At 47.3% G+C, this 16,062-nt stretch overlaps 1 protein-coding gene across 1 annotated transcript in view; it reads left to right on the forward strand.

Moving 5' to 3' along the window:
- The first annotated feature begins 483 nt into the window (after positions 1 to 483).
- LOC4576963 (synaptic vesicle glycoprotein 2B) overlaps positions 484 to 16,062 on the forward strand; it is a 40,240-nt gene continuing 24,661 nt past the window's right edge. The window contains exon 1 of the mRNA XM_061647608.1: positions 484 to 753. The gene's annotated coding sequence lies outside the window, so the exon portion shown is untranslated. The remainder of the gene's footprint in view (positions 754 to 16,062) is intronic.

The raw sequence follows: 16,062 nt of genomic DNA on the forward strand, positions 1-16,062 counted from the left end.
TCTAATGAAATTAAAACCAATAAAAGCCAGGAATCGAAAGCAAAATCATCAATAAGTATAGATTCTCACTGGCCAGTGCCGTTCGGGGTCTCCAGCGCGGAGCAGAAGGCTTTTAATTCGTTTATAAACCCCTTAATAACATCCAAACTCGAACGATCGCGCTCGATCCGATGGAACGTATGTGTGCGAGTGAGCAAGAGAATGAGCAGCCAGTGATCATGAGACTTGCGCAAGACAGAGAGCTCACTAGTTTGCTGCGAAAACAAAGATCGACTCCTCTCTGGGGATCGATCAATCTCTGCTGGATGCTGGAGGGCCACAAGAGAGACTGAAAAATGCGCACAAACAGACTGCTCGATATCGATCACGCACGGAGAGTGATCGTAAGCAGGAGAGCAAAATCTCGACATCAAGATCGCATCTCGTACAGCTCAAAGGATCGAGAATGGCTAGCAGCGGCACGGGCGACGATCTAGTTAGTGCAGTCTAACGATTACTAATTCTCTCTGCCATCGCAATGGCTTTTACGGTTTAGTGCGGTTTAGTTTAGTAAATCAAATCAAATCAACTCGAATACAGTTTATCCATCGCTTCGTGTGTGTCCCGTATCCGTATGCAGTCGTTTGCAGTGTGCTTTGGTTGTGTTTCCTTCTCTTTCCTGATGCGACTTCGTTTCCAATTTTGCGATTTGGTGTGTTTTTTTTAAGCCACAGATGATCCTCGCTGTCTCTTCTGGGCTGATGGAAGGAACGGGTATGCAGTCAGGCAAGGGACACTGAACAAAACACGAAAGAGAGAGGTAGATAGAGCGAGAGAGAGAGAGAGAGAGTATTAGAGAGAAAGATACAGAAAATGCAGAACCGAGATTGCGCTCCCTAGGAAGCACATCTTACAGGCAGCGTCAGCAAACGGAATTCTGATTCTTATAAAACGGAACGACTACACCCGAGCGGAGTGCGCGCACATATTTATGGCCCCGGTGGAAATAATACACTGGCTGGGGCCATAAATACCGGTGTGTGTTTTGTTCACACGCAGACCTCTCGGAGAAGACGCAAACCCGTTTTCCAACCCGCCACCGGTCGTCAGCCGGGCCAGTGTCCAGTTGAAGCTCTTGCACACGGGTGTACGATGCGAGCGGGTTCGATCTGCCGAGGTTCGTTCTTGCGCGGCCTCTCTCGCTCTCGGTCCGGGCATCCTGTTTTCTTTTCCTGTTTTTCTTCTCCCCTCAAGACGATGCACAACGGTGATGAGTTCGGGTAACGCTTTCCAACTGTGTTGGGTGCAAAGTGCATTGGTGCGTTTGTGGCGAGGGATGTGGGGAGATGTATTTGGCACAGCGATTTCAATCCCGGCGCCGATAACGATTTGATAAAGCGGCATGATAAAGAATTTGGTCGAATTTTTCATGTTGCTTTTTATGCTTGGTTATGCTGGTACGACGCTGCTACGGTTGCATCTGCACTTGAGGTGCATCTCATTAATTTTGCTTCCGTTTTGCGGGGGTAAGCGCGTTGCGGGGTGGTTTTTGGTGATTGCTTTATGGGATGCTCGTTGGGTTTTGGGTTCCTATTAACACGCCCGCCAGGCCGGTATTTTCGGCAGAGTCAGAGTCAGATCGTGGCCCGCCGATAAGTCCGAGCAGGACCATGGAGGTGGTCAGCCTTTTTTGTTTCGTTGAGTAAGAGAAAAAAAGTGTCTCGATGCAATTATGTGCATTCACGTATTCGGTGCGGATACGAGATCCACTGGCTGGTGCTGATCTTTCTCTCACTCTATCTCTCTCTTTCTGTCGCTCTGGAGTGAACATTTATCAAAACGATTAATTAGGAGAGTTATCTACTGGTTAAACTTATCTGGACGTTGAGCGAGTTTTGGCGAGCAAAAGTTTAAATGAGAAGGTAAAAAAATCGATCCAAATTGAGTGATTAGTCATATAAATAGATGAAGACCTTCACCATACTTAAGAAAAGACTGATACACATAATAATTAATGTTATTTTATAACAGAATACAGGTTAAATATTCTCACTTACTCCGTTCCATTGAGGGGATATGAGAAACAGCTTCGGCTTAAACGATTCCTTGCGCAGCTAAAATATTCCAACGATGGCGAGCGCCTCTTTCCGATTCCTTTTTGTTGTACGCTCTGCGATAAGCTTCAGACTGCTATTTTCGTTAGTCTGCACAATCTTCCACTGCAACCCGATAACGTCACTTTCCTAGCCGAACGCGAATGTTGCGCGGTAATTAATGTGTTGTCAATATGTTTACCCGCGCAGGTCTTTGGGCTTTGGGCCAGTGTCGTAATGCTTGTGTGTGTTTTTTTACTTCGCTTTGCCTGCTGGTCGTCCTCGGAAAACAGTCGGAGACAGAGGAAATACAACACAGGGCAGTGCCCTCTCGATCGGGGTGTAGGGAAAAGGGACACAGACGCACACACACACACACGTACTCCACAGGACACCGAAATGCGCAATTGCATCCCTCGGTTCGGTTTCCTTCGAGATCGCAATCAGATTGATTGTATGTATATGTTGTTAAACGTTGCACTACTAGCATAACGCGGTGTGCGGTGGCAGTGGTGGTGGTGGCGAGCGTCGATCGATTGAACTTGAGAATGATAAACGAACCGAGATGGCGGCAATCGCGCGCGCCGCGAGAACGAACCGTCTGAGCAGGTTGGAAAACCGGGATTGGGAGGGCAGAAAAGAGCAAATAGGAACGCAGGGAACACACACATCACCAAAGGGAACCAATCTTCCTCCGTTTGCAGAACGCAGAAATCTGTGGCGTGCGGTTGGGGGCAAGCAAAAAAACGGCTTATAAATGAATAAAACAACCCTCTAGCAACATGAGTTTGCGAAGGGAAAAAGGGTTACGAAAAAAAGGACTTTATCAGTTTACATTCCAATCGAATGCCGAGCGTCTGTCGGCGGTGGGATTGGGAGGCAAGGGAAAGGAAAAAAAAGCGACAACTGCATCCGGTTTTTCTTTCGCGGCTAACTCGCCGTTGCAACCTGCGCTACGAGTCCTCCAGATGGCTAGAAATCGATCGAACCGGGCAAATGGGGGAATGTACGGCTGTACGTCAATCGGACTGCGAATCGATCTTTTCAATGAAACGGGCGTCCACGATCCATTCAATAATTATGTTTTCAAGGTAATCATCTGCCTGATGCTGGGCTGCGATGTTGGGCCAGCAGATCGCAATCCGTGCGTCTAGTTTTATTTTTAAATCACTACATCAGCCCTATGTCAGTGCGAGCAAGTGCAGCAAATGAGTGCTGTGAGTTGAATACGCTCGCCGAAGATAAGTCAGTTGCCGATAAGAATTTCAACATGATGAATGTGTTCATTACAGAAGCTGTGAACTGCTGTGAATCTTGCAAAAGCAGACTAATTTGAACAACAGCAACGACAACAAATCAACAGAAAAACATCTATACACGCTTCTGTGTTTGATCGATAGTTTTGGTGCTCATGTTAATTGTTACGTAGAACTTTGTTTTGGGCAGGTGAAAATCTTCTCCCAGTTCGTCTGATGGATGGATCATAAAATGACCGAAACATTGTTGTTAGAATTTTGCTCTACCTTGAAGTTCCGACGGATACCTTGAAGTTGACGGATGATTGCGTTATTAATTTTCGTCTGTAATCAGTCGAAATTTCTTACTGTTCGGAGCGCAACAAGAGCGAAGTGGGGAATACCAACGAAAAGGAATCGTCGGCACATCGAGCGTAAACCATTGCACCGAATCCCTGCAAAGTTAAGCGAAAGCACAATGGCTGCGTTATTTTTCTACCCTTTCGCTGCTCCTACCGATCCGATCGATGATCCATGATCCTTCGCATTTTTGCAACAACACACTCACACACACGTACAAAACAACCCGCAAGCCAGCCGTCCCTGGCAAGAGTATGGTGAGCGGGTTTCGAAAGGTTCTAAAATAAATTAAAACCATAAACGCTATAAAACCTCATCAGAAGCGATGATGATTCTAAAATACTCGCCAGCGCTCAGAAGGGGGTGTCCGTTTCGGAAATGGGGTTTTGTCGGACCTTGCCTGTTTGCGCTTCCTTGCTTTCGTCCTTTTTTGTTCCTTTTTCTTCCGTCTTTCACCCGGTTGCGGATGCAGTTGCTTGGACAGAACGGAACGGGGCATGGGTTAGGATAAACAAGAAGGGAATAAAACTACTCGGCACGACGCCTCACTGGGAGAAGACGCGTTCAACATTCCAGCAAGAAGCGTACGCCGAGTGGTTGATTTAGTCGAGTGTTACGATTATGCTTTTACCTCATCGATGAGGGTTCTTTTTAAACACAATCATATTTGGCGGTTCAACATGTCTGTATGTGTATGCGATATTTGGATCTCCGTTTGTTTCTTATCCCCTTTGCAGCGGAAAGTCCCAAGGAAGGTAGCTTTAAAACGGCTGATATTCTCGCGCCTGTTCTTTGTTGTTGTCGTTGCTTTGTGCCTTCCGTTCGACCCGAAAGAGCAAAAGTGCAAAATTGCATGCAAACACGGCGAAAGAATAACCAACAACATAGTAACTTCATCTGCAAGGGCAATCATAATTGCAAGGAGGAGGTATCGATCGTTGGCCGGGCTCGTGTATCGTATCGGTTGATTGTAAAATATTGCCCAACATTTCTGTAATAATCCGGCATGCAGCACATCTCTCCATCTCGGACCAGGACAAGGTGGTTGGAAGGCGTCAGCTTTTGAAGGTTTTTTTTTTCTTGTTAAACGCCCTTGCAACACAAACTTACCAACCATCAGAAGCGGTTGTTAGAACGCTCCGTTTGCTGCTTGCAGCGTATCCTTGCGTGAGCGTATTGCGCGAGCTGACGGTGCGTACCGATTGCGCCGATGTGACAATCGATCGCACGCAACTATTACGCAATAGAGAACATTGTCATTGTGCTAAATTCCACAACCTGCAACCGTGCGGGCCGGTTTGCATGAATGAAGGCAGCATGGTTGGGGGTTTTCGAATTCCTGCATTATATTCATCCGTAAATCCAACCGGCCCATGCCTCTGCTCGGACCTGTGCCTGGGCAGTGACGGTACGCCGACGGAGCGCATGCAACTACTCCTGCGGCAACGAACGTGTGCGTTCTCTTGCCGTCTGCACCCTCCCCAAGGCACGATCCCCTTGTCGCCACCGTCTTGAGAAACTCACTCTTCTCGTTGGCCACCATCTGCGAGAAACTGCCCTGGTGGAAAACTGGCCTACCTTGCCGGCAGCGTTCTTTCGTCTGTGTGTGTGTGTTTTTTTGTTGTTGTTGTCATGTGCCGTCTTTTCATTCCCTTCCCCGTGGTGTGCGCAGCTTCGGCGCACAGACGCACGCAGGTTGACGTACGCCAGAGCGCTGTTGGTGCAGTTTTGTTAAGCGGTTGCGTTTTTTGCTCGCTGTTGTTTTTGCCGTTGGTGCGGCGTTGCGGTACGGATGAGTTTGAAGTTGCAATCGTTGTCGTCAATGTTCTTCGCTGAGCACGGTTGCCCGTCTAACTGCATAGACCACTTTGTCTGATCGGTTTGGTATCGTTTCGTCCGGGTCAGATAGACACCTGTAGGAGTGGTGTTTCCGTTCCCAGGCGTGAGATTCATCAATGTGATATGACGAATTGGTTTAAGATGTCTGAAGTATGCAGTCTAAGTATCGATTAGAACATAATGCATGTATCGATTATAATGCGTCTTCAAAGCATTGGAGGTTTTGAATTAAACAAAATGTTAATTTTTTTTTTGCTTTCTCTTCAAAAGTCTTCAAATAAACTAGAAAATATCTTCATCTAAGAGATTCCTATTCATCAAATATTCTTATCAAAAACCTATGAATAATGCTAGAACAATACTATATTCATCTCAACATTAAAGTTTTTCTTATCAAATACTATTCACCGCTAGTTGTAACCTTACAATGTAATATAAATATCAATTACGTAGACACAAGATGAGTACATCACTGTAATCCACCGAGCGATTTACAAATCAGCAAACGCCCGTTGATGCGTCTGGAACCCACTGCCGAACAGGTTCCTTCCCATGCAATCTCGAACAGAAGATGCATCCGGCAAGATGCTCCACGCCACACCCCAATGCCCTTCTGCGAAGGGCGTCTTGTCGACGCCAAGAAACTCGCTTGTAAAACTCGAAATAAACAGGCACGCCGGACCGTTTGCAAACATGCGCAGCCAAGGACCGGGCCTTTCCTGCGTACTGACGGGGGAACTAACTTTTAAATTGCAACCAAAACGCAACGAATCACGACTAAGCACACACACACACTCTCATGCACACATGCACAAAAAAGACATCCCGAGCAGCGATAGAACGTTTGAAAGGTATTCATTTTCGTATAAAACGTTTATAAATGCGGTACATTAAGCGAAGAATTTACATTCCCGATTGTTGGACGCGAGAGGGCACGCCGCGCATCCACCAAGACACACGCGTGCGCGTGAGAGATGCGGACCAAATTAAACGGGAATCGGATTGCTTATTAAATGATTATTATTAACCATATTAAAAGGACATTAATGATTTTCATGGAATCGAATTAATTAACATACATTTCGTGCGCTGCGTCGTCCGCTTTCGCCGTTCGCATCCTTCTCGACGTTTGACGGGACAGTTTTGTGGTGCGCGTTCGAGAATACCGCGCGCCAGCGGAGAACACAAATCGGTCGGGCCAAGTGGCAATCGAAATGATTGATCGAAGATCGTTATCATTGCAAGCCTCTTCCCGCGATCGGTTGTGGCAGTTTGGCCTCATCGGGTTCGATCGGTATGATTGCCGTGATATGTTCGAGCAGTTGAGAGTTTTCCTGTTTCTCTCGTCGTTTCCTTTGCTTACTTTCCATTCCGTTGCATTTCCGGCCTGACTTGTGGGCACGAACACAAGGGCGTAAAGAAGTGGTCAGGCCGTGGGGACGAACACTCGGATGTTTGCGCAGTGCGAGTTGCGGGCGACTGATCACTTTTTCAGCAAACCGATCGATCCTGCTGCACCTAATTAGTATTTTGCATCGGCGCCGCCTTATCGCTTCTATGCAGTTCGTCATCCCACCGCACTAACACAGTCGAAGCAACGCTGTCCTCTGCATGCGTGTTCTCCGTTGCACCTGACAAAAAGATGGAAGAGCAGCAGCAGCAGCCGCAGCTGGAGCATCGGAGAGAGGCACGACGGTTGCGTTCTCCGTGCATGTTGCACTGGAGTGTGTAACAGGATACAAACACACATATACACTGGCGCGACAGGATGCCAACTGCATTACATTAATTGTGGAATTAATGAATTTGTTCTACGCTGGGCGTCGTCGTCAGTGTCAGCTTGTGCCTGAAAAGAAGAGAAACAAAAAACCTGGAGCGGACGCCCCGGCGTACGTCACCGCGGTCGTGATCGGTGAATGATAAGCGTGCCGATCGCAGCGGGAAACCGGCTCATTACGTGGCGCACCCCAGCAACTGGAGCATTCAATCGAAAGGGTACAAGGGGATGGGTTGGGATTAAAATAAAAAGTAAAGATAAAAAACAACATCACCGAGCGCAACCGTAAAGCAACTCAGCGAGAATGAAACCTTGTGACACTAAAAGGAAAAAAAAAACATAACCCTCAAGCATAAAAAGTGCACTTTTTTCGACAGCACACACCACCCTCGGAGGTACGGGATTTATAATCCTCATTTGGCCACTGACCTTCCGGCGCGCCCCACCTCGCCACCACCCTAAGGGCACCACAAGTACACAAAAAAGCGGAACAAAATGCTCTGCTGCCCGTGTTTTGTGTGGGGTCGTTCTGGATCGAGGATCCTTCCCTCCTGGGTGGTTTTCTCACGCAGGGCAAGGGCAGGCCTCAATTTGCATCCGCTGCTAATAACCCGCACGGTTTCGAGACCCAACGCTGCCAGCGGGGGAGTGAGGGATTTGAATTGCATATTTAAGAAAAAAAAGGGAAGGTAGGAGGGTGGAGTGGGGTAGAGGAGAAATCGTAATCGGACCGTTTTTCTTCTTTTAACGATCGCCCCGCCGCGAGGTGCGCCCCAGCTCGGTTGCAGATGGCAAGTTTGATGGCAAGGGAATTTGATGCAGCAAATGGTTGAGGTACTGTGCGCGAGCGTACATATTTTCATGGATTTTAGGATGTTTTGATGAGTTTTCCACTCGTTTGACGCTGTTAAATACGGCTGGGGTGAAATAACAAAACTGGAACACCCTCTGAGCTCGTATTTTTGGGTTGGTAATAAATGTAGCGATTACGATCGTATTACACTTTCCGAAAGTAACAACAACTATCGCCCTCGAATCGGGGCAAACTTTCCGTTTTTATTTAATCGACCGCGAAGATAGTGCGCGGACTCAGGACCACGTAATAGCATCGTTGGCGGAAAAGGGCGTCCGAGCGAGGGAGAGAGAGAAAGAGAGAGAGAGAGAGAGAGAGAGAGAGAGAGAGAGAGAGATAAGGAGCGATAAAAACTCATCCTTGCAGTGGTTGTGTGAAAGTGGACTCATGTAAAGCCAGAAGGAGCAGGGAGCGCGAGCTACAATCTCTTGAGAAAGGTAAGCGAGTTTACGTTTTTGTGCATGTAAGTCCTGCGGCGTCGACAGTCACTGGTGCTGCTGTCACCGTTGAGTAATGCTGTCCGGGCGTATTCTTGAGCTTTGGTTGTTTGTTTTGCTGTGTTGTATTACTGCACCACATTCGATCGTGAAAGTGAAAGGAACAAATCATGACCCAACCCGTGAGCTCCAGCGCCCCCATGTAAACGTGCTTTTGATGCCTTCGCCCAAATGCCAAATTAAATTCGATCATCTGCAACCGCAAGGATGTCACTACACCGACCGAGCGTGCCCCGATATTGAGTCGTGTTAAGTATGGTTCATGCAGCTCCAAATTCTGCGCCCTGTGAGGGTGAGGTCCCGCCAAAGTCACGGTACGAGCTTGACCCGGCTTTTGAGGTGAACGTGCTGTGCACCTCGAGCGTACACACCCGAACACCAGGGAAATTGGTGCTGGAGGGAAAACAGTTCGCTTTTTACGTGATATTTCATTAGTTTCTCGGCACTCGGCACTCAGTGGGCAAGTCCTGGGGTGCCGGGTGCCGGGTCGAGCGGCAGGCAGCAAAACACAACAACAGCAGTAAAAACCCGGGCAGCCTCCTCGCGCAGCGCGAGATCATAAATAACAGAACTAGACCTCTTCGCAGCACAGCCACAACAACATCATCAGTCCCACCGGCACCAAATGGCAGCAGCAAAACGGTGAACAGTAATGGAATCGATCGAACAAGATTCCAATGACTCCGAAGCCGGTGTTGTGCCCGAATGCTTTTTTGCTGGCGGCCCCCGGAGGTTGTTCCGCGAGGCAGCAAGTTCACAGCGGCCCAGGTGCGATCGGCCCCGGTGCCGTTGATCACATACAACCGCTTCGGTTAAAGGCCGAAATGCCGTACGCCCAGAGGATGATGCAGCACGACGGTGCACGACGGTACGGCGGTCAGTTTACGATCGCTGGGGCCCGGTTGTCCAGCTGAAAATGGTAGGGGAATGTGCAGATCACATCCCCCTCCCCTCCGGGCGGCGGCGCGGATTGTGAGGGTGCAGAATTGCAACCTTTAACCACGGTGCAGCAGCAGCAGCCGCGACCGGTGCACAAGCGAGAGCGGAGGGCCACGCGGAAGAACAGGAAAAGCGATCACGAAGCAGCACCGCGTCGAAGGATGATTATTATATTTTAATCGGATTATTGAAAGATTTCATTTGTACCAACCAGATCCAAGGAAATGGGAATGGGCGAAACAAAGGTGGCACGGAGCGTTGGTGGTTGCTTTTCTCGCATTCTTGCTCCTTCTCTCGGTCTCTCTTGGTTTCGATTGAAGCAGGCAATGGGAGCAAGGATGTACGAGGCAGCTACCCGTCCAGCGATCGATTGGCTCGCGAGCGTTCATTATGATGCGATCTTCAGCCCTAAAAGCGGGCAGCGGAAAGAGACGGCGAAGAAACAGTGCAACAGTTCGCGTGTGCCCCTCTACAGAACCGATTTGCAGTGCGGTACCCCTCCCTTCGGTACTGCAATGAAAATGCAGCCCGCTGAACGTATAATTTTAATAATAACTCTACCGGCAACACTAGCAAACCGTCCCGGGACAGTCGCTCGAGAACGGGCCAGCAGCTACTCGGCTAACGCAACCGCAACCTCCGTCGTGTCGGGGCTGGGATGTTGGACGGACGGCAATCCAGCAACCTGCACTGCACCGATGCACACCGCGCACCAAGCCGAACGTGGCGCGGGCAGCACAGGGAATGGCGGGAACGACGCGAGAAACGGTAGATAACAAGCAATTACACATTTTCCTCCGGAGTGTATAAAAATTTGTGTAATAAAGTTTTTACATACATCACCGCATACATGCACTCACACCCTCGTAAAGGGGGACGAAGAAGCAAGAAATGCAACCGAATGCGAGCTTTCGGTTAGCATGGTGCCGTTTCCGGACCATGTGTGTATGAGTGTGAGATGTTGCGTCGTTACTCATCCGGCAGTGGCGTGGCACAGTATGAGGCATGCCCCAATGCCAGCACCATCGCCAGGAGGAATGCACCCGGAGCCGCTCAAGTGGATAGGGAAGCGGGAGCCGATGGATAAAGGGCAGAAAGCCAAACGGCACTGGAAACGGGGCACTGAGCAGGAGCCATGGGTGAGCATGCACCGCGAGCACACGGAAGACACGGGAGAAACGTGTTTCATTTTCGAGATTAGGATCAAAAATTGTCAAATTTCACCGGAGCAAGACCGGAGCAAAGACCGGGCTAAGGAATGGCGAAAATTAAAGTTTCAAGCATGCAGGATATGGCGATCTGCCGGGTGCCTCTTTTCGGGGTGTTGCTTAGGCCGGAGGATAGTTGCGGTTGCGGGGAACGGTGGTGAGGACAGAAAATTAATGACCATATCCCAACACGTCACGTACACGATCACAAAAACGATCGACTGTGGTTCCGGTGGAAAATAATGAGTGCGGACAAATTTCGTGGAAATCGAGTCCCTTTTCGCTTTACCCTTTGCTAAACCATGGAGAGAAGGGGATGAGCTGGGACATGAAATGGCAACAAAAACACACACACCTTTTCCACTTGCAGAACCACTGTGGCTGCATCTTCGGGGGGTCCGTAACAGTACCCGTTTTTGGGTGTTTGTTTTTTGCTTGTTGGGTGCCTTGCTTGCCGGTGTGTGCCCATTCTGAGGGAGATCGGTCCAGTTCTGCTCGGTGCGTTTGCGAGAGTGAACGCGAGTAAAGCACGCTAATTAATTGCGGTCCGAATTGCAGTTCGCGTAATGCACCCGGGTGAAATGGTCAGCCGTGCGATGATGTTGACCGACGGTTTAATGGAACAGGGCACAGTTGAGAAGTGCAGAGTGTCGACTGTCGACATTCTTGGGCAGTAAGGGGCCACCTTTTTTAGAGAAACCATCTTATGAAAGCTCGTGAAGGGTGTTGAGAAGTGTAATGATAAAACGGCACGGAGAACGTTTGTTGTCACCTTATATTACTGCATGGAGTTTTAGGTTACTGTTCTTATTTACAGCAGATGAAATAGCTAGCATGGTTCAGCAAATAATGTTATGCTACAGTATTGCAAACTAAACGTTATGGTATGTACAAATATGTTTTGCACGATACCCATGAGTCTAAAACTAATCGATGTCGATGATAGTACGGATATCAAAATATTTTAGAATTAGGCCGTGTGGATAGTTATTACTTATTTAGTCACTAGTTATCCCTTAAAACAAAGATTCCATTGAACATACAGGACTAGTTATCTCTTAAAAGTAAACGATATTTAAACTAGTTGTGTTTGTATTTATATTGACATCGATGGTTAGCTAATGTCCTATACGGTCACAAACTGGGTTAAAGAAAAAAAAAGAGCAGCATCATCATAGAGAAACGCAAATAAATGTGCTGGTTTCTTCAATATCGGACGGACTCGTTTCCCATCCGAACCTTTCCCACTTAACAAGGACAGCCAATTCAAATGCAAGTCTAGAAAGCCTGCATACTCTAGCAATTCGCCGAGAAGAAGAGGAAGAAACAATATGCTATGATACATATTAGTTAATCTTTTATGTATCAACAAGAGCAATCATTCAACAAAAGTCGATGCAATACCGAGAAAAGACATATCAGCACAGAAATAGATGGTTGAGAAATACTACTCTGATATGGGCCTGGATTTAACACAAATGCGTAAATAAACTGTTGCTGTAAAGTGCTGTGATCGCGACATGCAATGCAAGGTTTTAAAAATAGAAAATTTGCAACATTTTGAACTTCTCAACATTTTCTTTCTTCTCAACATTTTGATCAGTTGAAGAAACAAAGATCTCGAGGAACAGAATACAGTTGTCCCCCGAGATACGAATGTATTTGGGACCGCAAAAATGTCCCAAAACAAGGCGTAAGTCGAAATAGTCGTATGTCGAATATCTGTGAATATAAAGATTATAACCGATGTTGAAGAGTCGGAATCTATGATATTGGATATATTATATTTAAAATAATGTTGGATAATGTATTAATTTTACTCCAAAAGCTGATTACACGAAATAGTTATTCAAGAGCGGGTAGTTGTGAAATCTTTGGAAATGCGTGTGTAACGGTTATCAACACAGAAATTCAAAAAAAAAATACATAAATTTCATCTCAATGACAACTTTCAACATTCAATATCAAAATCGTCGTAACTCGGGGGACGCCTGTATATCAGTACTGTGAACGAGGATCAATACTACAACAGGACCGGGCTGTAACTGACAACATACAGTCATAAATAATGCGTCCCATAACAAATACTGATATTAAAATCTTTTGCAGAGAAAGACCTTGGCAAAGCAAAACAAAAACAACAAATTTCAATGCCAAGCCAAGGCAATAAATAGAGATTCCCAAGGTATGAACGACACTACCGAGAAGTGTTTCGAATAAAAACTAATATCAATACAGTTGATATTGTCTAATATCACCCGTTGAAGTACAGTCAAAGCTGAAAAGGATAAAATAATCTAGCTCTCCTGTTACTCAGTTATTTTCACAAAAAGAAACTCACACTTGTATTCTTTTCTCTGTTGATATTATGGAATCGACTCGCTAAGGATTCTCGAATAGGAATTATCCTAGCCAGATATCCCTACCATACATATTTGGGACCTCAATTATCACTAACCTTATCGAGAAGTCTTACTGATCCCGATTTCATCATAGTCTATGTTATCGAAATAGTATACATCCATGCAGTTAGACACATCTCCGAACATCTGCAATGAAGTCTTGTTATCGAGGCCTTATAACATTTTGCGGTTTGCGCTGATCAAAAAATCATTCAAACAATCTTAGGTCTTTAGAATGATTTCATTGTTCCCAATTTTTAAGCCCTGTAAAAACATGAACCCATATTAAAAGCATGTAAACTAAGTACTGTGGATACTGATTATAGTTCGATTTGTTGCAAGTCTTCGTTATAGCATAAAAATATCAAATCTAATTTATATCACCTCTCTTACAGTCGATTGTTTCTCATTCACAGTGCAGTAATGTACATAGATTGTTTTCCCTGTGGTTTCTATGCCGCAGAATTGCTCCATCTGTACCTTTGCAAATAACATTCGACGGGCAAATCGATCGTTTTATTGCACTCTTTTAATTCACAATGCCTCGAAAATGGCTCCACCCGATTGCCAACTGTCGACTGCCGAGGACTCGCACCAAACCAAAACCAAACCCCAGCAAATCACTCAAACCGCAACCGAGCACAACGGCCCTTTCGAGAGAATCGTTACGTTGCAGCTGTGCAGCAGCTTCTAATTATCGGCCGCCAAAGACGATTACCCACGCCGTTCTAAGCAGGGTCATTGCTGCTAACCCACCGACAATTGTTCCCCCCGAAAATGGCTCTCCTGGCCAGAAAGGGCTGCAAAGGGCACCGGGCCCGGTGTGATCGTACGGTCGCGAATGGCAATCATTTCGTCTGCCGTTTATTTTTTCGGTTGCGCCATTTCCGAACTCTTAACCTTCCTCGCGTTGCCGTCGATCACGTCCGGCCCGGATCACTTTCCGGCACTGTATGGGAAGAAAATGTTTGCGGTCGCACATGGCCACGATTCTTTTGCGGGAGGGGAGGGGTGTGGGGCTGGGCAAACCGCGTCTCTTCCCTCCACCGAATAGGTTTGCATCGAAGCATAATTTCTTCTAAACACTCCTGTAGTAGTCGATCGATTAGTGGTACGTTGGCTACCTTTAATGTTCAATTCGTGATTGAAAGCGATCGGGCAAAACCATGGGAAGCCGCACGTTACCATATGTTACCTTCCGCTGCCTCCCGTCGTCGCTGGTACGTTCGTACCACACGATGCACATGATGTATGCAAAAATAAAGAAATGCACTCAGCGCGTTTCTGCGCACCCGTTTCAGGGCCCCGGCCGCGGGAAACAAACTAAAAAGGCCAATGGCAAAGCTTGCATAGTCGTTTTTCATAATTTCTTCCACACTCTCCGACCGCCATTTCCCTGCAACCGACCGACACGGCATCCGACAACGACGATGATGGGTGTAAAGAAACGTGCAATGGACGTGCGAATGCGTTTTGTTTTACAATAAATCTTCAAACGCTCCCAATCGCCGCGAACTGGCCCGCGGTGGAAGGCCCCGGGAAGGCTGTGACTGCAAGGCGCGATGTGCGCTGCATTGCTTTTTTTGTTGTTGCTGTTCACTCTTTCCCCTTCGTTTGTTCTGCTGCACTGCTACAAACCATCAACGGCGAGGAGGTTGTGATCGTGTTTCGTAGTAGCAGCGGCGGCTTCCAGTACTGCCGATGCAGAAGGATTATTTATTTTGCCCGACAGAAATGCGCGTTTTATGCTGCTGCCGCAGCCCTGATGTTTTTTGGAGAGGGTTGGTGGGGGGTGGAGTGCTTGGAGGTTCGACTGAGCAGAGGGAGGGCTTAATGTTATACGGGGAAAGGTGCGCATTACACGGATCATAGCTGGTTGTACAATGTTGTGTACCCAATCAATCGAGCGCACGGATGCCAGAGTGTCGAGAGTGTCGTTCTAGAGTCAGTTTTGGTTGCGTTGCCTCCTCGGACGGAGTACCCCATTTTAGGCGCGCTGACCAGCAGGACTCTAACGATCGCTGTTCATCAGATGCGCAAGCGTTCCGCTAGCCTGCACGATTGACAGCACCGTCATCGTGAGCGAGGTGTGAAATTTGCCTGGTTGGTTGGGAGAAACCATCATTGTCGTTACGGCATACATGGGTTCCGTAATATAGATCCATTTTTCTACACAGCAATGTGTCAGAGGGTTGCTAGGAATAGTAAGAACAGTGCCAGAGTTATTCTAGAGAGCATAACATCCTTTCCCGTATGGATTGGACTTAACTTTAATGTCAGAATTATTTATACTGAAGCGTTACATAATGCCGTGCAATTTATACTGATGCGTCTTTTTAAATTCAACGCAACAAATAATAATCTTTCTAGCGCTAAATCACTGCCAACTACGAACACCAGCAAGTGCGATCAACCGATCATCCAAGCCCTTAGGCCGAAACTGAGCGTACCAGGCGCCAAAAGGATATTCGATATTGAGTGCAAAAATTATGGCATCGCACTGTACTCATTGACACACGACAAGCAAAAGCTGGCACCGAGCCGGTGTATGTTTTCCTTTCCCTTTTCATCAGCAGACGGCTTTCCTCGACCCTCTTCCGAGCCCTACGTTGGAAGAGTATTTGCTTTCATTTAATTTCTTTTCAATGTTTCCAGCCCCGCTCCCTGGTCGGCCATCTTCCGCGCTCAGCTCAAATTCCCGTCCCGATTCGATTGGTGAAGGCTGGTCATTTGGTTGGGTTTGGTGGTTGTTGAAAGATTTATCTGCTCATTTCATCATCACCTTTCTCATCGCGCTCGGTGTGCCGACAGTGCCTACGAAAGAAATCTGCTTCGGGCAGGCTGCCCGTGCACCGATGCCGGCTCACGCTGTAATCGCAC

Source organism: Anopheles gambiae, chromosome 2, assembly GCF_943734735.2.
Source record: "Anopheles gambiae chromosome 2, idAnoGambNW_F1_1, whole genome shotgun sequence".
Lineage (NCBI taxonomy): Eukaryota > Metazoa > Arthropoda > Insecta > Diptera > Culicidae > Anopheles > Anopheles gambiae.